A 26378-nucleotide genomic window follows, 5' to 3' on the forward strand; every position below is an offset into this window, starting at 1 on the left:
ACTTTCTCCCCCCTCACTGTTGATCATTCCTTCATGAATATGCTCTTTATTTTAACTCAGGTATTATCATTTTACCTATGATGTCATGCTTCTGAAAACAATACAGCTCTGAAGAGTGCCTCATGCTATTTTGCCATTTTCATGTTTGTTTTTCTGATTTGCTTGTTACAGACCAGTCTCTATTAGACTGCACCAATGAAAGCAAAATTGTTTACTGATCACAGCAGTGTTTACTCTGTAGTTATCTAAAATTCATTCACACTAACACAGTGGAGTCACAACAAGGCTTTTCATTTCCAACAAATCTTTTGGCACTTCCACAAAAGTTAAGCTGTTTTCTTAAATAGCTTTCTAGGGTAAAAGTTGCTTATCTCAATCCCAGAGTAATTCCAGTTACTCTCAGTGGCCAGATAGACACAGCCATAAGCTAAGGGGGAACCTTCAAGCTGTATCTTTTTAAAGATTTTGAACACCATCACCACAATATTGAGAACTAACGTTAGCCAGCAAGAATTAGAACTTTCTTTTATTGTCCAGTTTAATTACAATCTTCCTGGAAGAGTTAAGTTTTCCTATGGAGTTTTCAGGCTTGTGTGTTATACTTGCCAGTATTCCAGAAAAAAAGAAAAAAGCAGAAGCAACAAAATTAGGCCAAATGGCTATATAAACTTCAAATATCAACATCTCTAAAGTATTCTCTGTAGAAATATAATATTCAGAGCAAAAAATTCCTTGGGTTGAGGAAAGGGATAAATGCTCCCAATACATATGTTTATCTCTCTTCCTCTCCTTATTCTTATCATTAAGAGACAATACTGAACATTTCCAGCAATGGAAATTACAGTTTATAAATATTTCAGACAACCAGATGATTACACATGATTAATTAGTTTTCAAGAAGCAAGTTAAAACCCACAAAAACATCAACAAAACCTCCCTGAATAATATCTCAAAGAGAATATCATTAAGCAGAAATCCCTTTCATAGCATCAATATTACAAATTGCCAGGGCCACCTACCCCAAATATATCTGTAAGACAAGAAAAGAAAATGCAAGTATTACTTTCATGCTTATTTTATGTTCTATAAGGTCTATATTTACCCTGTAGGGGAAAAAAAATCCTTATGAGATCTTTACCAGAGTATCAACATGGATGGTAAGGATTCATTTTTGGGTCTCAACCTTATTTTGAGTTATAAATTATATTTATATCACTAAGCGGGGCATGCATGTCTTTGCCAACACGTTGGCCAGCCTGGTAAGGAGGGCTTTAAACTAGGAAAGATGGGGGAAAGGTAGTGTTACAGAGACAGGGTAGTCAGCAAAATGCGGCTCATGTTGGGATGCCTCCAGCGGGTGCATGCAGCTGGGGAAGTGCATACGGAACATGACTACAGAGGATCCTCCTGCACCCCTCCTGAGAAACCTGCATGCTTGATTACCTCCCTGAAATACCTGTACACCAGTGCATGCAGCATGGAGAATAAACAGGAAGAATTAGAGATTAGATATTAGAGGGCCATCATGTCATTGCAATTATAGAGACATGGTGGGATTAGCTTGCATGCCTGGAATGCTGTCATGGATGGCTATGTGGTTTTTAGGAAAGACAAGCCAAGAAGGCGAGGTGGTGGAGCTGCTCTTTATGCAAGAGAGCAACTGGAATGTATTGAGCTCTGCCTGGGGGTGGATGATGAGCAGGTTGAGAGCTTATGGGTAAGGATTAAAGGGCAGGCTAACAGGGGTGACACTGTTGTGGGTGTTTACTACAGGCCACCTGATCAGGAAGAGGAAGTCGATGAGACCTTCTACAGACAGCTGGAAGTAGCCTCACAATCACAGGCCCTGGTTCTCATGGGGGACTTCAACCACCCCGATATCTGCTGGAAGGATAACACAGCCAGGCACAAACAGTCCAGGAGGTTCCTTCAGAGCATTGATGATAACTTTTTGACACAGGTGGTGGAGGAGCCAATGAGGAGAGGTGTGCTGCTGGACCTTGTACTCACAAACAAAGAAGGACTGGTCAGAGATGTGAAGGCTGGGGGCAGCCTTGACTGCAGTGACCATGAGGTGGTGGAGTTCAGGATCCTGTGAGGAGGAAGCAGGGCAATAAGTAGGATTGCAACCCTGGACTTCGGGAGAGCAAACTTTGGCCTCTTCAGGGATCTACTTGGAAGAATCCCATGGGATAGGGTCTGAGAAGGAAGAGGAGTCCAAGAGAGCTGGTTAATATTCAAGGATCACTTCCTCCAAGCTCAGTGGTGCACCCAATGAGCAGGAAGTTGAGCAAAGGGGGCAGGAGACCTGCATGAATGAGCAAGGAGCTTCTGGCAAAACTCAAACAGAAGAAGGAAGCATGCAGAAGATGGAAGCAGGGACAGGCCACTTGGGAGGAATATAGGAGTGTTGTCAGAGTATGCAGGGATGCGATGAGGAAGGCCAAGGCCCATTTGGAGTTTAGTCTGGCAAGGGATGTCAAGGACAGCAAGAAGGGCTTCTTCACATACATCAGTAACAAAAGGAAGACTAGGGAGAATGTGGGCCTGCTGCTGAATGGCGTGGGTGCCCTGGTGATGAAGGATACAGAGAAGGCAGGGTTACTGAATGCCGCCTTTGCTTCAGTCTTTAGTGCTAAGGCCAGCCCTCAGGAATTCCAGACCCTGGAGACAAGAGAGAGAGTCTGGAGAAAGGAAGACTTTCCCTTTCCCTTGGTTGAGGAGGATCATGTTAGAGATCATTTAGGCAAACTTGACACCCACAAGTCCATGGGTCCTGATGGGATGCACCCATGAGTGCTGAGGGGGCTGGCAGAAGATATTGCTAGGCCACTCTCCATCATCTTTGAAAAGTCATGGAGAAGAGGAGAGGTGCCTGAGGCCTGGAAGAAAGCCAGCGTCAGTCCAGCCTTCAAAAATGGCAAGGAGGAGGACCCAGGGAACTAGAGGCTGGTCAGCCTCACCTGCATCCCTGAAAAAGTGATGGAACAGCTCATCCTGGATGCCATCGCTAAGCATGTGGAGGAAAAGAAGGTGATGAGCAGTAGTAAGCATGGATTCACCAAGGGGAAATCATGCTTAACCAACCTGGCAGCCTTCTACAATGAAATGACTGGCAGGGTAGATGAGGGGAGAGCAGTGGATGTTGTCTACCTTGACTTCAGCAAGGCTTTTGACACTGTCTCCCATAACATCCTCACAGGTAAGCTCAGGAAGTGTGGACTAGATGAGTGGACAGTGAGGTGGGTTGAGAACTGGCTGAAAGGCACAGCTCAGAGGGCTGTGATCAGCAGTGCAGAGTCTAGTTGGAGGCCTGTAGCTAGTGGTGTCCCCCAGGGGTCAGTACTGGGTCCAGTCTTGTTCAACTTATTTATCAATGACCTGGATGGAGGGACAGAGTGGACCCTCAGCAAGTTTGCTGATGATACAGAACTGGGAGGAGTGGCTGATACCCCAGAGGGCTGCCATTCAGAGCGACCTGGACAGGCTGGGGAGTTGTGTGGAGAGGAATCTTATGAAGTTCAATGAAGGCAAGTGCAGGGTCCTGCACCTAGGGAAGAATAACCCCATGCACCAGTACAGGTTGGGGGCTGACCTGCTGGAAAGCAGCTCTACAGAGAAGGACCTGGGAGTGCTAGTGGACAACAAGTTAACCATGAGCCAGCACTGTGCCCTTGTGGCCAAGAGGGCCAATGGTATCCTGGGATGCATTAGGCAGTGTTGCCAGCAGGTCAAGGGAGGTGATCCTCCTCCTCTGCTCAGCCCTGGTGAGGCCACATCTGGAGTGTTGTGTCCAGTTCTGGGCTCCCCAGTATAAGAGAGACATGGCGCTACTGGAGAGATTCCAGAGGAGGGCTATGAAGTTGATTAGGGGACTGGAGCATCTCTTGCATGAGGAAAGGCTGAGAGAGCTTGGCCTGTTTAGCCTGGAAAAGAGAAGGCTGAGAGGAGATCTTATCAATGTATACAAATATCTAAAGGGAGGGTGTCAAGAGATTGGGGCCAGACTATTTTCAGTGGTGCCCAGGACAAGTGGCGATGGGCACAAACTTCCACGCAGACAGTTCCATCTGAATATGAGGAAAAACCTTACTGTGAGGGAGACAGAGCACTGGAACAGGTTGCCCATAGAGGTTGTGGAGTCTCCTTCTCTGGAGATATTCAAAACCTGCCTGGACAGAATCCTGTGCCACATGCTGTAGGTGCCACATGCTCTAGGCTTGAGCAGAGAGGTTGGACTAGATGATCTCCAGCGATCTCTTTCAACCTCAACCATTCTGTGATTCTGTGATTCTGTGATTTTTAAAATAGTCTCCCACAAAATGGGACCTCTCTTCTTTCTTACACACACATATGAAGTCTCTTAATCCCACCCAATATGTATGATAAATACAGTTGTTAGAAATCAATGTTTTCCCACATTCATCAATATCAATATCCAATGAATGATTCTCATGAAATTCCAGTAGTAGAAAAAGGCAATGATAGACCCAGCAAAAGCATAAGGCACCTTCCCCTCTTGCTTAAAACAGGAATTTAAGGAATTTAAAGACAACGTATATCTATTAAAATCAAGGTAGAGTTTACACTATTTTTGCTGCTGTTAGAAAATCACCTCTAATTAGGCTTAGTGTATATGCACATGCTGAATGCACTTTAACTGCCAAGTTTTGCTTCTTCACAGGAAAAGTTAGATTCCACAAGTCAGCAAAGAGAATACAACTCAAAGAAAGGGTTTTTGCATGAAGAAAAGTAATCCCACTGAGCCAGCAGCAGCAGCATAGAATATAGGCCTTTCAGACATATTGGCTAAAAGATTCAGCTTCCTAAATGAAACAAACATTAAAAGAGGGCAAAACCCATTTTATCTTAATGCAGAGCAAGAGCTGCACCCTTATCTAATTAGTGCATAAAATTAGTTTTAAATTTACTAACACTGAAATGAATTTTCCTGATAGTAAGAGAGAAGAAAATGGAACACTTTGCAGTATGTGTATACATGTAAAATGCTTATTTTATTTTGAGAAGGGAATACTCTACCATGGGAGCAAAATACTTGCTGGTGTATGTGAGAATTCGAATTTAGAGGGAAGATTCTCTAGAGGTAGTGTCCTGCAGCTCTGATGGAAGTGGGTTCTTCAGAAATAGTGATATTTCTCTTTCAACAGATCTTTTTCTCCCTCAGCTAATTCCTAGAGACAAATAGATGGTGGTCTTCAAAACAGGGGGGAATGATCATAGGAGAAAGAAAAGAATAAAAGGTAGTAAATAAAGACACTGGCAATTTCCCTGCCATGCATGTTGATTGACACTTCTAACCACTCTTCTGGCCACTCCCAGCCACTCATCTGGCCAAGAAAATAAAATAAAAGAAATAAGGTTCAAAAGGTTTAAGCTAGATTTAGCTAAATTTAGTTAGATTTAATTACTTGTGTTTGAGTAAATGATCTCAGATGGCAACATGACTATCTTTACCACTAAAAGTAATAACCTTTGCCCAAGTTACAGAGCACTAATCTGAAATGTTCCAGCACAGTCTTCTACTTTCCGTGGCTGTAGAGTCTGTAGTTATTCCTACACCAGTTACCTGGAAGCCTGCTACATATTCTATGCACATACAATGCAAGCGATATGTTCTGATTTTCCATTATTCTGAATATTCTACTTCCTTACTTGAGGCCTGCATTTTGTCCTTTATTATCTAAAGGCTTCTGTCTCAGCATGGCTGCAATGCAGTCCTTCTGGGAGGCTTTCACGTATATTGTATGTATTGCTTCAGTAGGCACCTAAAATTTATACACAAGTTAAATGCCTAAGTAAGGCAGACTGATCGTGATGTTATTTTTTCCCAAACTGGAAACAAGAAGGGAAATAAGAAATTAAAAGATGGGAACATATTTCAGCATAACATGATCGATATTTCTTTGCTTTAGTCCCTGACAGTCCCAAAACCTGAGCTCTGACCCTGTAGCTATTGAACAGGTGTCCTGTTAGCATAGGCTAGGGACCATAATTGTTGCTTGAACACATCATTGATCAGTTATTATCCAGCCTCCCTTCTAAACTTTAGCAGTCACAATTTAAGCTCAAATATCCTGCATTTATGCACAATAATGCCACAAACCAAAAGTTTAACAATATAAGCTGTTGAAGAAATGGCTTCTAGAGAAGCATCCAGTGGATGACTTTCATTAGACTCAGAACTATAGTTAGAGGGGGGCACGTGTTAAGGAGAAGCGTACAAACCAGAGGGAAAATGTACCTGAACAGCATCTAAAAGGGTAGATGCAAACCAGAACTGCTAAAGGGTATTCAGGATGAAGCACGGAAGGGCTTAATGGGAAATGGGAAAGGTGTTCTGAGTACCAAAATTTCTAATTACAGTTCTGGTTCATTATTCCTTTATTAATAAAGCTTTGTTATTCTCTGGGATCACAGTGTAGGCTGGGAAAACCTAATGGAGGAAAAAAAAAAAACACGGACAAAACCTAAAGCATAAGCAGAACAATTACCAAGGTAGTGGTTAAAAAAACCCTCTCTCCTCATGCATTAGCCATCAGTGCAAAAGCCCTTCCACTGGAAATAAAGAAATTCTGTAAGAGATCCAGCTAATCCAGTAACTTCTCTCCAACAGTGTACAAAAATGCTTCAGTAGAAGGGCAAGAAATTTTGCAATGTTGATTATGAAGGCATTTAGTGGTTAGGCTTATGACTTGAAAAATCAAAGCATATGCCTCTACTACAATGTATTTTATATATTGGGGAGATAGTCTCTGTAATGTTAAAAATTGATTTTGGTTTTACTTGAGTTTAATAAAATTACTTCCATCAGTCAATACCATATTAGAAGCAAGATAAACTCTTCCTTTTTCTTGAGTTTATTCTGTAACATTTTTCCTGGTCTTGAAGTCTCCTTTGTATTATGAGAATGCAAACAGGGCTACCCTACTATCCCAGTCTTTTCCGTCTCTCCTCAGATGGAAGCCTTTCCATATCTCTATCTTAATTCATGCTTGAATTCTCCACATGACAATTTGATCCACTCTAAATAAGTTACCATGCCAGCCTCCTTAACTCTAACCTTTGCAACAAATCACAGAAAAATTGCCAAACAATACAAGATAGCTATTCTAAAATAACAGCAGTGTTTTAAAATGCTACCACCTGGTGGTAATCAAATAGCAAAACCTTGACACACGATGAAGACATACTACCGAACCTTTGACTAAAAATTTTGCCTCTGACTAAATAGGATTTCAAACCTTACAGAGGCTGCAAACTGGAAAATGGAAGCTTGTACTATGTTACAGCTACAATGTCCTACAGCTACACTCAAGAGAGGAAACATGACGTATCAAATGATTTAGTGGCATGTGTTATTCATTCTTTGGTGTTACATGTCATATATATAACTGTGGATAGGAAGTCAAAATTAAAGTCCACAGAACAAGATGGTTATGGACATGGTTCACTGCATGGTATTGAATGAGTAGGCTGTTTGTCCCAGCATAGAATTAAAGATACAGGCACACAAATAAGGAAAAAAAGGCCGAATTTTCTACAAGTGTAATTGCACTGACTTCAGCAGAGCTACAGCCACAGGAAAACTCCATTTGGAGTTCCCTTTGGTGACTGTGCTATATAAGATCGTATGCATTAGCTAAGATAAGGTAAAGGAGACAAATGTGTGCTTCTACAAATATACAATGATAGCTTTTAAAATCTTTACATTTGCCACTTTCAAGTCATGAAATCCCTATTCTCCAGGCAGGAAAACCAAGAACATTGAATGCTTAGGTAATGTCAGTTAGTCAAAACTAAAGACTTTTATCACAGGCACCATAAGCCTGGGCCTGATCTCACACTGAGTCAGTACAAGGCTGATTTTCCCAGCTTAAGCTGAATTTTTTCTGATTCATATTGGACTGAGATCAAAACTAAGTCCTTCTCCAAGTCTAATTAATTTTGTTTTCATTCTTGCTTGCATCTGAATTAGCAGTGGACAGTTGATACATATGCATTAAAATTTCCCTGTTAACTCTGATGATAGAAGCATATGTGTATTTCATGAGTGCTCTGTGTCGATGTACCTGGAGAATATGGTTTTAGTTGGTACAGACAGATTATAAGGGAAGATACCCATAGGTATGAGAAAGATGCCTGATAATTTGCATAAGCAGCTGGCAATATGCTCAGAGGGCTAAAAGCTCCCTGCGCATCTGCAGCTCACCATTAAACTGCTTTGCTCTTGCTTCTGAATGACGTCTGTGTATCATGTATTTCAATATAGAAATTACATCTTCCTTCTCCGCCGTTCGAATAAGTGGGGAACTGACCAATTGCATAGCAAACCTGCTTCTGATTGCAGGTTTTGGGGTGTGATAAATTTGGAGATCATGTGGTATCACTGAGCTTAGAGGTAAATGTGCTAGTGCTTCCCCTTCATTCAGAAATAGGGATTCCTTCCCTGTATATGAAAGATTCTTTTTTCAGGGACATAAAGGTGTTTTTCGCTGTTTATTTTTCTAGTATGTTCAGTTTCCTAGTATAGAACATTCCATTGATTTACAGGTGCATAATAGGCAAAAATGCATGGTAAAGTTGAAAAAGAAGATAAGCTTTGTTACAGTATAATGTTTGCTGTTAAAAACTATAGTAGTTGTCATACCATGAATTTCCTATATTTATGATAGCAAATAACTGTGATATCTATTTGCACTTACATTTTATGACGATCATTACAGAAAGTGACTACTGTGAGGCAAAATAGATTGTTCAAAGAAATAAGAAATAAAAGAAAATATCAATTAAGAAGATTCTTTCCTTTTTCCAGGGTAAGGACAGGACTTTAGCTGTTCTTTTAAGTCTATCCAATTGTTCAGGTCTATGTCACTTCATACGACATTGAATGCTAGTAGCATGGACAAAAACAACAGTTTCTTTCAATTATTTAAGCATATGTTCAATGTGAGTATTCGACTAGAACTGAAATGGAAGCTGATTTGTGTTTTCCTTTTGTTCTTCGCTGCTATTATATTTATGTTGGTAATCAAAGATGTTTTTCTGGATTCTTATTTTTTGCTCATGTTTCTGAGAAATGATCAAGGAATAAGAATCAGATTTTTTTGACAATATTAGTTCTGTCTGAACCTCTAATTATTACTGATGTTCATTTGCATCTGGAGGAAAACAGGCCATTCCTTTTCAACAGTTGTTTTTCTCGAGAAAGACACAAAATACTGGGTATATTAATATTCTCAGGTTGCACACATCTTGCGAGCCTGAGTGTTGTCCTTGCTTTCTCTCAGGTGACAATATGGTAGTGCTTTAAGAGGCTTGCTGAGTAACTAAGTCAGTGATGGGCTGGAAAAACAAAGTCACCCCTACACACACTTTAACTATTAAAGTTGGTTAGATATTTGCAGTTTGAAATCTGGCTGGTAAAAGATCTGACTGCCCAGCATTTTGCCAGCCCCCTTTAAGCAGAAGGAAGTATGCATCCAGATAAACAAATGAAGTCAGTGAGGGAGATTTCAGTTAGAAATCAAGAACTACTAGGTTAATGCAGTGTGATTAAAGTCAAGGTAACATAGCTGGCACCAATAAACAAAAGCCTCAGGAGAGACAGTTTAAAGGAATGTGAAGAGCAAGGGAGACAAAAATGCCAAAGGAGAAAGGAATGCCATGATTTCAGGAAAAAGACAGGATATTATATTGAAATTGGAATTTCATGAACAAATGAAAATACTTTACAAACATATATGCTTTAAATAAATCTATCACAACCATGTGATGGGGGAAAAGAATATGAAAACAACTGTTTTCCCAAACAGGAAAGGCCTTAAACAGAACTTAGGTCAGAGCACCGTACAAGAGTGGTAGGGAGAATCAAGGGCAGACTAAAGCAGATGAAAAACAGAACGCATATTTGGGATGCAAAGAGAAAGTCTGAAACCATGAGAGCCAGACATATCCCACACAACTCTAATCCTTAATACAAGCAAAGCCAGAAATCAGCCAAGGATAAGGGCAGACCACTATAAAAATAGAGCAGAATCAGAAATAGAGTCAAAAACTTTGTAGCAGGGGGATTCTATCCATATTACATCAACAGAAACTGTTATGAGACATATAGCATGGTCTGCTTTAATTTTTAAAGAGCTTTGATAAAGGAGAGCACTAGAACAAAGCTTAAAAATGACCTAGAGAAGATCAAAGGAGTTATTCTAATAATAGAGATGTCTCTGTATAGAATTTTTAGATGTTTTAGAGACATTGGTCTTATATTTACACCTTCATTGCATTACACATATAAAAAGCTAACTGGAGAAATTTTATAAGGAAAAAGTAGAAATAAAGTTACTATGGAAGCGTCAGCCTCAAGTATCAGATATGATGGTCATAGGTAGTGCTTCCAGAACCTAAATGCCAAATGTTGCATCTCCGCACATCCTTAACCCTTGCCACATTTCTTTTTATAGAAGATAATGTAAAATGAATGTAATGGTGCTAGCCAGTTTAAACTGTGTTTCTCTGCAAAAGGAGTATTTGTTTGGATTTTTCAGCCCATCACTTTACACCTGATCTAGTAAAAATAAGCAGACCATCAGTGACAAAAGACCATTTAAAATGTTGGCCCTTTCCTCCAAAGACTTGACTCCAGGGACTTATACAGAAGAAAACAAGGAAGATCCTGGAGGTGAAAATTCTATGACTAGACCCACAAGGAGTGAGGTCCCATTTTAGGGCAGTCTATGATTTTTAGCCATCATGGGACAAACAGACAGAAAAGTAACCTGAAATACTCAGTAACAGGGCCAGACTGATCCTTGGTGTAATTTCTTTTATTCTGGGGAATTTGTAACCAAGAAAACTGTTATGTTGACTCTAATTCAAACCTGATGTAAGCAGGTTCAACTCCCTTGATATCAGTGCAATATGACCAGCATAGTGTAGGAGGCCTAAATTTGGCATAACATATCTTTTGAAGGGAATTGATTTTGCAAAACACCACAGTTTGTCAGCCGTTTTGATATCTCCAGTCTCTGGAGAACTGCCCCCTTCTAATACTGCATTGATTCATTGCTGAGTTGACCTTTACCAATGGACCAGAATAGAATAGAATTAAGTTTGTGTAATGTCTTTCATTCAGGAGATGTCTCCAATCATTGATAAAGCAATGATAATAAAATGTGTGGGTAAATACAAAATCAGCTGTAAAGCAGGTAGCAGTATGTATATTGTCTTGAATATAACACTGTTACAAATGAAAATGAAAAGCATTGTTCACTTGCAATCAAAAGTTTTCTCCTTTCCCCCCTGCTTGAAAGCACAATTTTACAGAATTCACTTGGTGAGTGTGCTAAAATGTAGCATAAATTCATGTCTAACTCTTTTCACTAGTTCATTCTTTCGTTTTAAACCAAAGCTGTTTCTTTCAGGTGAAAATTGGTATTTTTAATTGCTTTTCAGATTTAATTTAAAAGAAATCTATACAGTCATTTTTTGTGCAAGGCTGCCCTTTGACCTTCTCTTTCAACTTGATTGCTTCCTCTCTATTTCCTGATACTCTTGTAGTACCATGGAGGTGAAGAATTATCTTCGTGTTCTTCACCTGAAAGACCGAGAATAGTTTAAACAATACAGAAGTGATGGCATAGTATGATGATATATTCAAAATGTTTGTGAGGCTGCAAAACCAGTGTCTCCCTTTCATTCCTTTGTATTCACACGGAACTGTATTATGCTTTATAGGACTCGTAGCAGCTGAATTGCTTGGTATGCTCATGATCACAGGGAGCTATAGCATGGCAACAAAGGGTGCATGAAGCACTTGTTTTGCTTGAAATGCAAAGGGCAATCATGATGAATAAGAGCCTATGAGCTTGAAAAGCAATGAAACCATGGAATAATGGAATGCAAGGGATTCTATTTCAGGAAGGCTAATTTGGAGAGATTTAGAAATGCAGACCAGATTCTTCTCTACCTTGTATTAGCTGTGGTTGCCTGATGTCAGATGGTACCCTTCTGATGCACGTTTTATATTTTCTTTGTAGTACTGTAATATAATCCCAGCTGATTAATGCATTGTAAAGCATACCTTTATGGGAAAATGCTGAAAGCACACAGAGATATTCAGCATGTTCCTAAATCCAGTTTTGAAAATGTATCATGTAAGTATCTGCGACTGGCAAAGGATTTCCTACTCCTCTGCACCAGCTAATGGGAGAAGATTATGAAATGCCAAGAACTGGTATATACAGACCTCTATGTTTCCTGTGTTCAGGAAACTTCTCAAACTGAATTATTCTAAAAAGTGGATATAGTAGATTGTAGCAGATGGCTTATTCTGTCTGGTAAATCTGTCTTAGTTCATGGCTCATTGAACTAGTAGTGTCATTACAGCCTAGCATGTTAATTTGGAATCCATGTGCTAAACTTCATTGCAAAATTTTGTGATAAAAAGATTCGATCTGTGTGCACAATAGCTACTATTTTTTTTCAGTACAGCAAAGTAGTTAAAGCTCCCTCTGGATGTGCTTTTGAAGTGGGGTTTTCAACTCTCCTCTACCACTTGACTGGAAAAGCAAAGTGTATGAATCTGTGGGGGTGGCGGGGGTTGATGCAAAAGTACACTTTTCCTAGTGGCTTGGAAACCATAAGATTAAAAAAAGTCCCTTTCCTAAGATAATTAATCTAATATTACAACTGCATCTTCCAATTTTTTAGAACCTTTTTCTCAGCATAGGAGCTATCAAATAACTTCAAATTTCACATACTACACTCTGTTGGTTTCCACAACATAAGGCACTTTTCACTGGAAGTTCATGTTAAAAAAACTTAGAAATTAATCTTCAACATTATGTGGCGGATTTCCACAGGCCTTTTAGTAATTAAAATTTTAATCACCTGATGATTAAAGGTTTCATTACCAGGCAATTAGCACTTAAAGTTTAAGTGCCAGGCATTTAACTCCGTTTTGGAAGGGGAACTGTCAGTGATCAGGAAAAACGAAGTTGGATGGATCGTAAGGGAGCAATGAAATGAGGTAAAGGGGGCCAGGCAAGGTCAGAGGGAAGGGGAAGCGTGCAAGTACGTGAACAGTGCAAGGATCCCTTTTGGCAGGAAAAGGAGATTTACGTGTGTTTCCAACAAAAGAAGTGTCAGGCACCGCAGGGGCTGGGGCCTCCTGGGCCTGGTGGTGCTGGGGCTGCTGGCGGGGCCTGTCCTCCCACCCCGAGGGAGCAGTGCCCGGGGGAGCCGGGCAGCCCCAGACCCAGGGGGTGGTAGGCACTGCTGTGGGGCCGGGGGTCCTGTGGCTGGGCAGGGCTGTGCTGTGGCGGGGCTGGAGCCAGCACCGCTGTGGCGCCACGGGGCAGCGACCCACGGCCCCAGGCTGGGCCGAGGTGGGGCCAGGGCTGGTGGGGGGAAGGCTCGGGGGGGGGCAGGGATGGGGGGTTTGGGACCCTTAGCCCAGGTCCTTAAGGCCCCAGCATGGTGACAGCCCTAACTAGGCCTTTCGCCTCCGACTGCTGGCTCCGTGCTCTGCTCCCCTAGCTCTGTCGCTAGACACGTATGGCTGGGACTCATTTACATCTCAACCTGAATGCCAAGAGCCAGAAAGGGGAACCCCGGGCGGCCAGCGGTTGGAGCTGAGGAGAGGGCCTCCATGGTGCCTGAGCCGGCACGAGGCTGCAGCGACCGAGCAAGCACCGGCCAGGGCTGCAGGCGCGTGCGCAGAAATAAAAACAGCCTGGAGCTAGATATACACACATTAAATGCGATTTTCGGTCTGTGTTCTAACAGAAGTGCCTACTGGGTTAAAATAAACTCCATTACAGCACTGAATCACAATCTTGCACACAACAAAATGTATAGATACAGGTGTAGATCCTCCAGTTTTGTCTCATGTTACACGAGACATGCAACGGGTTAGCCCGCTAATACAAGAGGTAGGAGCCATCTTTTACTTCAGAAGTTAAGGATGAGTCATTGCATAATAACATGAATCTTGAGGCAGAGTAAAGATTGCTTAGAAACTGGTCACTAAGAATATTTGTTTAATCTTCTGTGTGCTTTGAGATAGAAATCATTGTTGATAACCTAACTAGTTATTTTAGCGCATGATAACATGCGAATTGTTATTGCTATTGTTTTCCCTAAAAGGATATATTTAGCTGTAAACCTTCTCTGTATTACCCTATACTAACTGAACTGCAATTTAAGCAAGATGCATTTTACTTTGTTTCAGAATTATAGATTTTGCATATTGGCACTGACTTGAAATATCAGGCTGGAAGCTGATTAGTTCTTTTCTTAGCTCCTTCCAGTTTTAGCTGCCTCTTAATCTTTTTTTCCTTTTTTTTCTTACTAGCAAGAACATTTTACTCCTAGAAGAGTTACACAATCTCTTTCCAGTGTAAATATCTAGTCTTGATTTATCTGTGAACAAACTGGATTTGTTATTGCATTATAAAATATGTACGGTAGACATTGGAGCTGGAGGATGTTAGAATTCTCTGATCTACCAGAATAAAAAAAGACCAGATTTAAAAAAAGACCTAGTTCTGACTCAGTTCCATAGCTCACTTTGATATTAGAGGAAGCTGCATTCATGTATCAGAGTCTAGACTATGGAGCTTAATATATTCCTTCAGAGTTGTCATGCTGTTTCAGGATAACATAGGGGTTTGAAACTATAACTAGTCATTCAGAAGGAGAGGAAGTTCACCCTTTCTTTTTTTCTTCTTTCCTTTTTTCTTTCTTTCTTATTTTTTTTCCCACCATTTAAGCACCATTCCAGTGACTGAAGTCATGTGTTTGAGACGCTGGGCAGACCAATCAGCAGCATAAAGTCCAGGATCCTTGTGTCATATTCAGAAGCCACATGATGCTCCCCTTCCTATCCCCCCTCCCCCATGTATTACTTCATTGTTTTTATTTGGCGGAAGAGAAATGTAGTGAGCATTGGACTAAGTCCTGTCCTTAGTTCTGCTGAAAAGCCAGATAGCAGCTAAAAAAGGAAGCATCAGAATGAATCAAGCACTAAAGAAGCTAAGTATGAGTAGGAATTAAATGGTGAGTGCAAACTGAAATAGGTTTTTGCAGAGATGAAGTTAAAAAAAGCACAATGCAATGTAAAAATAGTTTAATAATGAGTGCTTGATTTCAATCTGGTGTTTTGGGAGTAGCAAACAGTACAGTAAACTGTTCCATCACCTAAAGAAATAATGTGAAGTAACAAGCAAAACCCACTTTGCAGCTACTGAAGAAAGATAGTCCATTTGTAATGTATTCTTTTTTCCTTTTTGTGAATGCTAAAAAACATGAAGACTACACATGTCCTTATATACTTTTAATTTAAAGGGTGCTCACATGAATAATTGCATTGAGACGGACAGAGTTTGAGCATGAAAGTTAAGTTTGAATGCTAGTTTTGTTCATTTTTCATTATGATAAAGCCCCAGAAATTCACAGCAGAAAATTCCACAATTGCTCTAGCTGCAGCTGCAGCTTTTCAAAGGTATGTCTGTACAATGGGCAGGGAGAGGTTTGTCCAGTCTTTCTATTAGTCATCTGCAGAAATTCACCTGATTAGATTTACATACCTGTCTGAGGAGGAAAGGACTGATGTCCTTGAAGTGCTGATTTCTGTCCACTGACTGCAAAGTGCACTGACTCAGACATGTTTACATTGTGAATATTTATGTCTGATGAGAGGAATTTTATCCTCAGGAGCATGAAGGTCTTCCTGGGGTGCTCATGGTCAGCTTTCATTTTTATAAATCCTAAGTAAATCAGGATCATCAGCAAATTCATCATATTACTGCTAGGATGAGATGAATCATGCCTGGGAAGTGCCTTTTTTTTTTTTTTTTAACACAAGAGAATGACTACGCGGATTAAAAATCTGTAGACAAATGTGGTTATAAGCAAATTAGATGAGGTGAATTCAATCCTGAGTTTTTTCTCTGCTTTAACAGGCAGCCATTACACTTCTGAGCTAGTAACAACCCCCCTCAGAGTGAAATGTATTGTACAACACTAGCTGTAGCTACCAATAAGTGGTTAGATGGAAATTTAAGTGAAAAAAATTAGCAATTCTTGCACATTTTTATGTTCATACTGGCAAAGCTGACCTCAGCACTTTGAGGGGATATTTTTTAGTTTGTTTACTTTAAGGATAAGGCTACCATGTAGCAGGTAACAGGAAAAAAAAAGATTTTTTTTTAAATTCCATGCTTGTTTTCCTACTGGTTATAAAATGAAGTTAAAAATCCTGCTGGGTTTGAGTAATGATACTGATAAAAAGCATAAACCCATGAGTTTTTGAAGCTGAATAGTGAGGGAAAGTGTTGAGACACTTAAAAAGTATTATCAAGTTTCTATTTTTCCAGCTTGTTATTAGCACTTTTTAAAGAAAATACTTTTTGAGGAAGTTATTTGGAGGCAGGCAGGACAATTTCTGAAGAAAATATAAACCAGAAAAAGACACATCCAATTACTTAGATTTAAGGAGGTAGTAGGTGGTCAATTAAATGTATTCCTATTGTGAACTAAATTAACAGGATCAGACTCTTCTATGGCTATAGTCTGTCTTTATTAAAAAAAAAAAAAAAAAAATAGCCCAGTTGAAAATAATAAAAAGGAGATTGACAAAGCCCTTTGAAAGCAGAATTATTACTTTAGTAAGCAGAAGCATATGGAATGGACAAAAATGAAAGAGATTTAGAGCCTGAAATATATACACAAACACACTAATTTATTTAGTCAGTTACAGTGGAATGAATAGATCAAAAAAAATTGTAAAATTATCCATATATTTCTCATATTTACCATGAGATACAAAAGAATTTCATTGTACTTAATGTGTTGGACTATCAGATCACCTGCATACAGATAATTTGTTCTAGAAGATTTCATTTCCAGTGAACCAGACAATGGTTTTAAACATTCAAACTCATGTAAGAGATTAAATGGTTTTAAACATTCAAACTCATGTAAGAGATTAAATAACATTAAAGATAATGTACAAGGGTAACATAGGAGCCAAGGCTCAACATTAGAGCTTTCTTTGGTCTTTCCTTTTCTTCTAGTAGCCCATGATTGTTTATGAGGTATCAGAAGATGGGAAGAAAGACAGAACAATATGAAAAAGTTAAGACCTGTCAAATGCTATTGACTCCTTTGGAATAGCAGTGCTACGAGATAGCCATTTCTCAACCCATTTTGTTCAGTTTTACTGAAGTCACATACAATGCGTTAATGAACTACATGAAACAAATCACACTGTTTTACTTCACCTCATTTTCATTTCATGAATATACAGTTATCTAAACTGTTTAATAAAATATTTATTTTAACATTTCAGATATTGAATGCAATTTGATATCTGCTTATCTGAAAGCTGTGCATAACATAAGGATGAAAGGTGCTAACATGAGGTTAGAATGCTGAATCCAGGAATCTGGGAAGCAAGGGCAGGAATTTGGCTTATTCTGAAATACCATATTCATGAAAGGAAAGGAGTGTGGGCTGTAATACAGAAGGACCTTTTGAAAATGATTAGCCACTAAATATTGAGTTAACCATGTATTGAATCAAATAAATTGAACCATTGAACAATGAAACCGAAACATTAGTAATATTTTAGTTAGCACATATCTCCCAGAATAATTATCAAGACATTAGTAGATGAAGAATCCAAAACTTTTTCAGTAGTGCTTTTTAGCAGTGTTTTCTGCTGGCTAATCACATTCACTGTTTGAAAGACAGATCTAATTTTTGTCTGAAATTTTCCCAAAATCTTTTGGGTTTGGTATGCATTTATTCACTAGTTTAAAACCATTTGATATTTTCCTATAGGAAGAGCCTTTCTACACTGTTATCTAGTCACAAGTCAAAGTTTCAGGTAAGGTAAAGGGTTGAGCATCTTCTATCACATCACAAGGCATTTTCTCCAGTCTTCAAGTCATGTGTACCTCCTTCCTGAACTTATTAAAGCTTTCAAAAACCTCTTTAAAATGTAGATGCTAGCCACATAACTCTGTTCCAATATCAGTCTCTCAACTTACATATCATCTACTTTGCTATTTATGCTACTTACTCTCCCCTTTTTAATGCATCCCAAGGTTTCCCTGTCCTTCCGATCAGCAAGCTCCCCTATGTTGCACGGTGCTACATTTCCATTTGACAATATTCAAATGAATTTGCTGATGTACTGCTTCATCATACTAGCTAGATTACACTCTGTAACTGGCCTTGCTTTCATCATTCTTCCAGTCTTTGCATCACTCATAGATCTTAACAGCTGTAATTTTATATCTACTTCTAGCTCATTTGGACAAACATTAAATGATATCAATTTTATTGCTGGTCCAAACAGAACCCCACTAGAAACATGCTCATTCAGCAAGGACTCCACCTTGCTAATTAGCTTTTGATATCTGCCAGTCAGCCTTAATCCAAATAACCTATGCCTTCTGCTACCTTTTTAGTCATCATACGATGGGACACTAAACCAAAATGTCATGAAAAGAAGTATACTGCATTTAAATGTTTACCTTCACCATCCAAGTTTTTAATTGTGTCCAAGCCACTCACAAGGAACACAGTAGCAAGACAGAACTGTATATCTGAATTTCACCAGAATGTTTGACCCAACGCCACTTGATGCTTGATTAAAAATTTGCATTATATGAAAATAGGAAGGACTAAAGTAGGCTCAGATCCCAAAATGTAGTTTTTAATATTGAGCTCCATCAATATGTGGGGACATATCTCAAGGGACTGGTACTTTGCCAAGTGCTGTTCAATAAATTTATCAATATAGACAACAATATAACATCTTGGCTGGCTGATTTTGCAGATGACACAAAAATGGATAGGGCAGTAAATAGCAGGACAGGTTACCATTACAGAGTGATCTGAATTGCTCAGCTAAATGGTTATTCTCCAACTAAACTTGTTCTCAGACAGCCAAAGATAAGATAATTCATCTGGGGACAAGGAATGAATGTTCTAGGTACAGGATAGGAGCACTATTTTGGAAAACAGTGATTCAGAAGGTACTCTAGAGTCCTAGTGTGTTAGTGACTTAATATGCTAATCCAGTATTTGTATGTACAAAAAGAGGACTATAGATTAAGAATATGCCTCTACACACACAGTTGGTCAGATTATTACTATACTACTGTGACCATCTCTGGTGACTGCATTTGAAGAGAATGTTAGAAAAAGCAGCATGTAATAGCTGAAAAACAACCCTTATAAACTAAGCCATTAGGGATGCAATTTATTCAACTAATCAAAGTGAAGGTTAAAAGGTGATTTGATTCCTGTATAGAGATACTTATTTCTACTTTGAAATGAAATCTGATCATGGAGAGAAAGGAAACATTTCAGTCTTGTAGACAAAAACATAACAAGATATGCACATTCAACCTTGAAACAGAGACAGTAAATGTAATTAACAACTTATCAGGAAAGGTAATAGACTCACTGTGGCTTTGAGTCTGTAAAATGAGATTAGATATCTTTCCGAAAAACATGCTTTGACTCTGCATCTGAGAAAATTTTATATACATTATAGACCAAAGGATCATAATAGCCTGCACATAAAGACTATGAACCTATTTGTCAGCTGAGAAGCACTGGCAAAGAAAAACAAAGGGTAACCTGCCAGAGTTTAATCCTGTCACAGCATTTTGAAATGGCAACATTTTGCTGTCTTGAACTGGATCAGAACGTCTGGAATGATGTGACAGAATCCCTCCTCCAGCAGGCTCTAGAGGGACCTGGTTTTGATATTACAAGGAAAATAATCTGCTGATTTCAGTACAGAATGGAGGAATGTGACACTCAGAGTGTCCTAGGATGGATGGCATGTTGAAATAAAACAAACTAAGGGTGAACAAAGAGGGAATGGATGACTTCAGAAGTGGGCTGCCTAACAGTGACCCTAGAATTCCTTGGAGAAGACTCCTGTAAATGATGCAATCTGACCTGAATGACGCAACAAGCTTTTCTTGGGAATTATCTGGCTAGCAACATCAATGATACCATTTCAGTGTAAATCAGCACAGAGAGCCTTTGAAATAAGCCAATTTACATATAGTAGCCATGTGAATAGATAAATGCACAGAAACAGGTGGAAAACCAGGCAAGGAAAAGCTTTAAGAAAGCTAAAAGCAATTTTATTTCAAACGGAATGAAACTGGTCAAATTAAATAAAATATTAAAGAATGTGGTGTGGTGCAAGAGAAAAGTCTATTATATAACCTATTCGAAAACTAGATTAAGATAAAAACACTAATTAACCCAAATTACTGCTGAGAAGCATTTGAAGTCTATTCCTTTGACCCTGTTTTTTTCCATCATATGGTCAGATTAATTGTCATGAACTTTCTTAAGAAATAAACACAAACATTTATGAAAAAGGCAGCTCTCAAGTGTGATTAGAAGTTTTTAGTAGTCATTTGATAAAAGCCTGAACAACCCTGTGAGAACTTCAGTAGCAGAACAGCTTGTCAAAATAAAACCTTAAGCAGATGGTTCTAAATCACTGGAACTTTGCTTCATATGGTGAATGCTTGAACAGTTCTATGAATAACAGAAAGCTGTCCACAAATACGTAGAAGAACAGATGTGTGAAGCTGATGTTACCTGTTCTCCATCACATGGAACCCTATCGCTGTCAGAAGTCTCATCTCTTGTCTGCTTGAGAAAGTGACTAAAAAAAAATCCTTATTGATGAAGTTGTTCATAAGAAACACCTCCATTTTTAAATACTGTACCTCAGCTTGTTGCTGTGAAAAACAGGAACTTATGCTGGCACAGACAGAAGGTAGCTACAGCAACGGTTCCAAAGAACATTTCAAAATCTCTTAACCTCTGATTTAAATGTCAACATGAAATGCATATATGCTTTCTGTTATTTTACCAAACATCTTTCAGTTTCACCAAACAGACCAGACCCTGGTCACAAAGATCTTGTTTGTGGATATGTGGTTTTTATGCCCTTGTAGGGTTTTGCTATAATCTAATGTTCTGAAGTAACTATGACCTTTTTGTTCAATCTTTATTTTGCATCTCACTCTTGAATATTGGTCACCTCAGAGAAAGAAATCTGAATTTGATCCCTTTTTCCAGTACTGTTCCCTTGTTCTCCAGTAAACTACTTAGGGGAAAAAATCCAGAAAATGTCTTGCAGCAGAATTCCTTCCACTTCTGTAGCAAGTTCTGCAACCTTAGACCTTCAGTCACATTCCTTTTTGTGTTTTCTTCTCCTCAGTCTATATGTTTTTCTGCAAAAGCACAGACGGTATAGGTATATGTACATATCAGAAGATTCTGATCTACCCTTTAGGAAGACTGAGAGTTCTAGCTTCGCAGGGAGTAAGTTTCTCTGAGGAATAATGACCCCACATCAATAAGAAGGTTCATTTCAGTTAAGTATGAGAATATGATAAACTGAAGCAGAACATACAGAGTCTTTGGTAACTGATCTTTCTTTCTCTACATAAACAGGCTTCACTTGAAGACCTTCAAGCTTGAATACATTTGTTTCCACAATGTGAACAGAGTATCGCTATATCCCCCAGTATTTGGTACTAGCAGGAACTGCAGGCATCCTTCCACTACCTTACTGACTTCAGTGTAGCGTGGTGGAAATATCAATGTTCCCAGACAATGTTTTGTTTCAAATTATAATATTAAAACTGCTTCCAGTGGTTTTACTTAAAAATATATAGCAGAATGCAGATGAGGAAAATACGATATTAAAATATAAGAATATGACAAAAAGTATATATTTAAGTATATTCAAGGAATACATCTAAAATACTATATTCTGTGATATTTTCAGTTTATATAATCTTACCTCTGTTTAAAGTAAAGAGAGAGTCTATGCAAACTGAGAAGAAATAAGATTATTTTGGCTATGCTTACCTGAGAGTTTTCTTGTGATACCCTTCCAAGTCATTTTGGTACCTGTCTCTGATCCTAGAAATCTAGCAGATTGGCTAACACCTTCAGAGTCCAAGGTACCTTTTATTTGGAACTCAGAAGTCTAAGCCAAATATTAAGAACAAAGTGCACTTTTAGCATACCAGGTGACTGGACATCACTGAACAGGATGTCACCCTAGAGCCGCATATTAGACCCCTCTGAAAAGTGTTTTTCTTTTTTTTAACTTTGATGATTTAACAGAATATGCTGTGATACTAATTCCCGTTCCCTCCCCCCCCTCCCCCCGCCCCCAATTTGGGTAGTCAGAGACTTTCAATGGTTAGGGGTCTCCAAATAAAGCATGAAAAACATATTTTTCCATAAGTTTTTTTTTTTTTTTTTTTTAGGTAATTGACTTTGGCAAAAGCCCAGGCTAACAGGGTTCTCTTCTGTAGGCCAAGTGACGGCAACTGTGTTTGCCCCTTCTTCATGACTTTAATAAAAGGAAACCAATTTTCTACCTAAAAGGAGTGTTACTGTGCTTTCCGGTGCATGAGAATTTAGAAAAATGTACTGAACATAACTGAAATATTATTTTATTATTTTGAGTGTGACAGCCTCAGAGCACAAGAATTGATACATTATAAGCTGCTGTTAGAAGGTAAAAGCTTCAAGCAGTATCACTGGCTTTCCAGAAGCTTTAGTCCATGATTTGCATAATGTTATTGTATCAAGAATAAGGCACAGGAGATGTTGTCTGTTATTTGGATATTAGTATCCTAGTGTGCACCATTTCTTCCCTCCTATCTTATTTTGTAGAGGAAAACCTAAGGAAAGGAACAATTACCTTCTCCTCTTGAGATTAAGACAGCTAAATATACGCGCGTTTCCATAATTATCTAAAGAAGAACTGTGTAGCTAAGCCTGCATTATAACCAATGGAAATTTGATCTCCATTTATTCAATGATCAACAGGATTGGCCTCAATTAACACTCCAGGGCATCTAAAGGTGCACATGATGCCTTTGTGTGGGCAGCTGATTCGAGCTCCTAAGAGGCTGGCCATCATCTGACTCATTCTGCAGCTTTCACTGACTTTACTGATCTCTGACCGTATCCCAACTCTTCACTTGAGGTCTAGCTTAGGCAGCTCCCTCCTAAGAGGGTTTCTGAGGCTTCCTTCCTTTGGCCTTTCTCACAGCTTATACATAGTAGTTCCTCTGCTGGTTTAAATGGCTATAGCTTTATTGACAGTGCCCAGGGGCTTTGGTAAGAATCTTGGTCAGATTATAATTCCATATCTTGTTTGAGTTATTCAGAGGAAAGTCCTTTCTGATATTTCTGATAACTCTCTGATACTTCTAAAACCCAACAAGGGGGGATTTTATTTTAAGTTTTCTATGTATACATGATGTTCATGACCAAACTATCTGAAAGATTTCCAATATGTATTTAGGAAAGCGACTAACATCTGTCAATCCTGACTTACTCTTTCATCTTCTGCTCATTGTGTGCAGTGTGCAGTGTGTCGTTTTGTTTCAGTAAATGTTAGTTCCTTTCTTTTCTCTCTGTTATTTGTTTAAAGAAAATACTGTTATGAATTTATATGAAAAATGACAGTCAAAGGAACATATCCTGCAATTGCAGCAGAAAATAATCAGGTCTGAGACTGTCGTTAGTCCCTGCAGAAGGTTCGTTCTTTAGAGGAAATCTCTCTCTTGCACAGATTAACTTTTTCTAACTGTGGAAAGTCCTACTGTGTCAGTGGGCTAAAATTGTTAGCCTCTATTTTCAGCCCACAGTTTGGTCATTTTTTACATGTTCTTGGTCCATAGAATACAAGAATTTTAAGCTATAATTTGAATTTATTATTCTAGACAACAGGAACTGCAGAGAGGAGAGGACAAGTGAGTTCACAGCAGCTGAGAGTGTTAAGGGGATTAATAAGGGGATTAATCTATGGTGCCATAGTCATGGATTTTAAGGTCAGATGTGACAGCAGATATTCTAGTCTAACTTCATTCACAATAGAAGCTACGTAACATTCTTGTTGTCCTCTAGTGAGTTCAGTAACTGTTTCTTAACTAAAATACACTTCGTGAAGACTTTTGCTAAGAGATTGAGACACTACCCTATCACTCAGTAGATCAGATTCTAGTTGCTTAACTAAAGCCATTTCTGCTCTGTAGGTGTCTCTGCTTGTCCCGTAATAACTATTGAACTTATTGGCTGTTTTAAGCCAAATTTGTCTGGAGGGAGAAACTCTCAAAGATATTAACATAAAAACTGATCTCTTAGCTGAGGAGAGAGGCATTGTTAATGTCTCTACTGAAGGAAAGGCTGCAGTATAAGCTTGTCCATTTGTTGGCAGCAAGGGAGGGTGAGGCAGAGGTTACATCCGCCTAACTACTGCTAGGTTGAAATGTAGGCATCTACAACTAACTTTGTCCATCTATGCGATGGCCTCTGAAGATAGCTATTTAGAGTATGAACCAGATGTAGATGCTTAATGTTCCGTGTGGTCTACGTCAGGAAACATTTAAATACATTGGCTTCTCCTATGCAAACCCTGACTTTTAAAGGGAGACAGAGGCACCTAAGTTAGGTGGACTATGTCTCCCTCAGAAGATCTCTAGGGGGACCTACTTCTCCCTATAGGAATGTAGAATTTTTTACACTGGTTAAAGTTACCTCCCTCTCTAGTTCATGATCCTGTATTTTCAATGAAGTAAGGCCTAAATCATGTGAAGTAAGGTACATAAATTAGGTGCATTAAATTTCACTCTGAAGAATCCATTCAGGAGAGCGATGTTATGAAAGCTGCAGAAAAAAAGTTTTTAGATACCAAGTAAATCAACCTTGATGAAACAGCAAACCAGGTTTCCTTACCAGTAATATTTAGCCATCTCTTCAGATCAGGATAACAACAAGACATTTGGAGTGATGTTTGAGAAGTGTTATACAAAAGCATTACTTTTGTTTCTGTATCCCTCCTGACTTAATTACAATGTTAATTCATTAGTCAATATTTGTTCATTATTTCAAAAATTTGGCTGGATATATTGGAAAAAAGCAGCAACCATTTGTGTTCGTTTGCATTTCTATGTATATGATGACTATGCTAATGTAAATTTATGGTAAAATTTCCATTTACCATAGAATTTTGTTATCTAAAATGCTAAGACTGTAAAATATTTTTTCTGACTATCATGAAGACTATACCAGATAGTCAGCAAAGACATGGCATATGCCAAGAAGAAACTTCCATTTACTTTATGGATATAATCATTCAGATCTGGTTGGAACCCCCATGGTACCAGAGTTGTGCCCAGTGGTTCTCTGAATTTCAGCCATTACCACTTGGTGAAGTCTGTGAGCTTTAGAGGCATCTAATCAGGCATCTATCCTGTCAGATATATGTTAGGGGATAAGAAGTACATGCTAGACTATCCTAATAGTTGATTATCAGTTTTTCCTTGGATTAGGGAAATAGGCCAGCTTTGATAAGGAAACTCTCTTAAATTTGATTCTTTCAAAGTGGGTTTTTAGCATGCACAAATAGCTTTCTTTTAGAAGCAGAGAGAATTAATTGTGGTAAAACTTCTCTAGCACTATTTGAAGTTCTGTGGTCTGTTTAACTTAAAATGGCTTAATAGTACATTTGGTACACTGTGTCCTGGTAATGGACAATGCTAAGATGTGTTACAACTCATAATTTAGCCTACTTCTTTTTACAGTGTAAACTCACATTTGAATGATTTAATTCCTTTGCTTCTGAAAAACTTCATCAAGGTCTTTAGTAAATATCCGATTGCTCTTCTACTATTAGGGATTTCTCAGGCAGAAGTTACGGTGTACATGGCACCTGCAGCAAGGTTCTTGAGCGTACAGGCAGCTGTGATTGCCCTGGGTCAGTGACATTCAGATCTGTAGCATCACTCATTCTACCCAGTGCCTCTGAGCAGCTACCTTCATGTCTAGTAGAAAGAGGAATATTTCTAATAGCTAACTCTGTGAGGCACAGCCTAAAGGAGATAAAACCAGCCCTTATATATTAAATGTTATGCCAACATCTACCAATGAAGATTCATTGTATCCAATTGTCATTACAAAGCAACATCTAGAAGGTCTTCTGATATTTAACAGAAGAATGGCTATAACTAGCATCCAGCTTTAGCCCACTGTCTTATCTGCAACATTAACCAGCAATAAGGTAAGAGAAAGAGTATAAAAAGTGGTAAATATACAGTGGTATTTATCCCCCTGTCTTCAGAAATGCATTAATGGTTGCTATATATACCTTTTTTTAACCATTTATGTGTAAGAAGATTGTTTCATTTTCTTTTGGATGCTATTAGATTCGCAGTCCTATAATAAATCCATGCAATCTCTAGAAGCTAGTTTATCCCTTTTGGAAGTATAGTCCTTTG

The sequence above is a fragment of the Dromaius novaehollandiae genome, chromosome 3 (assembly GCF_036370855.1).
Source record: "Dromaius novaehollandiae isolate bDroNov1 chromosome 3, bDroNov1.hap1, whole genome shotgun sequence".
Classification (NCBI taxonomy): Eukaryota; Metazoa; Chordata; class Aves; order Casuariiformes; family Dromaiidae; genus Dromaius; species Dromaius novaehollandiae.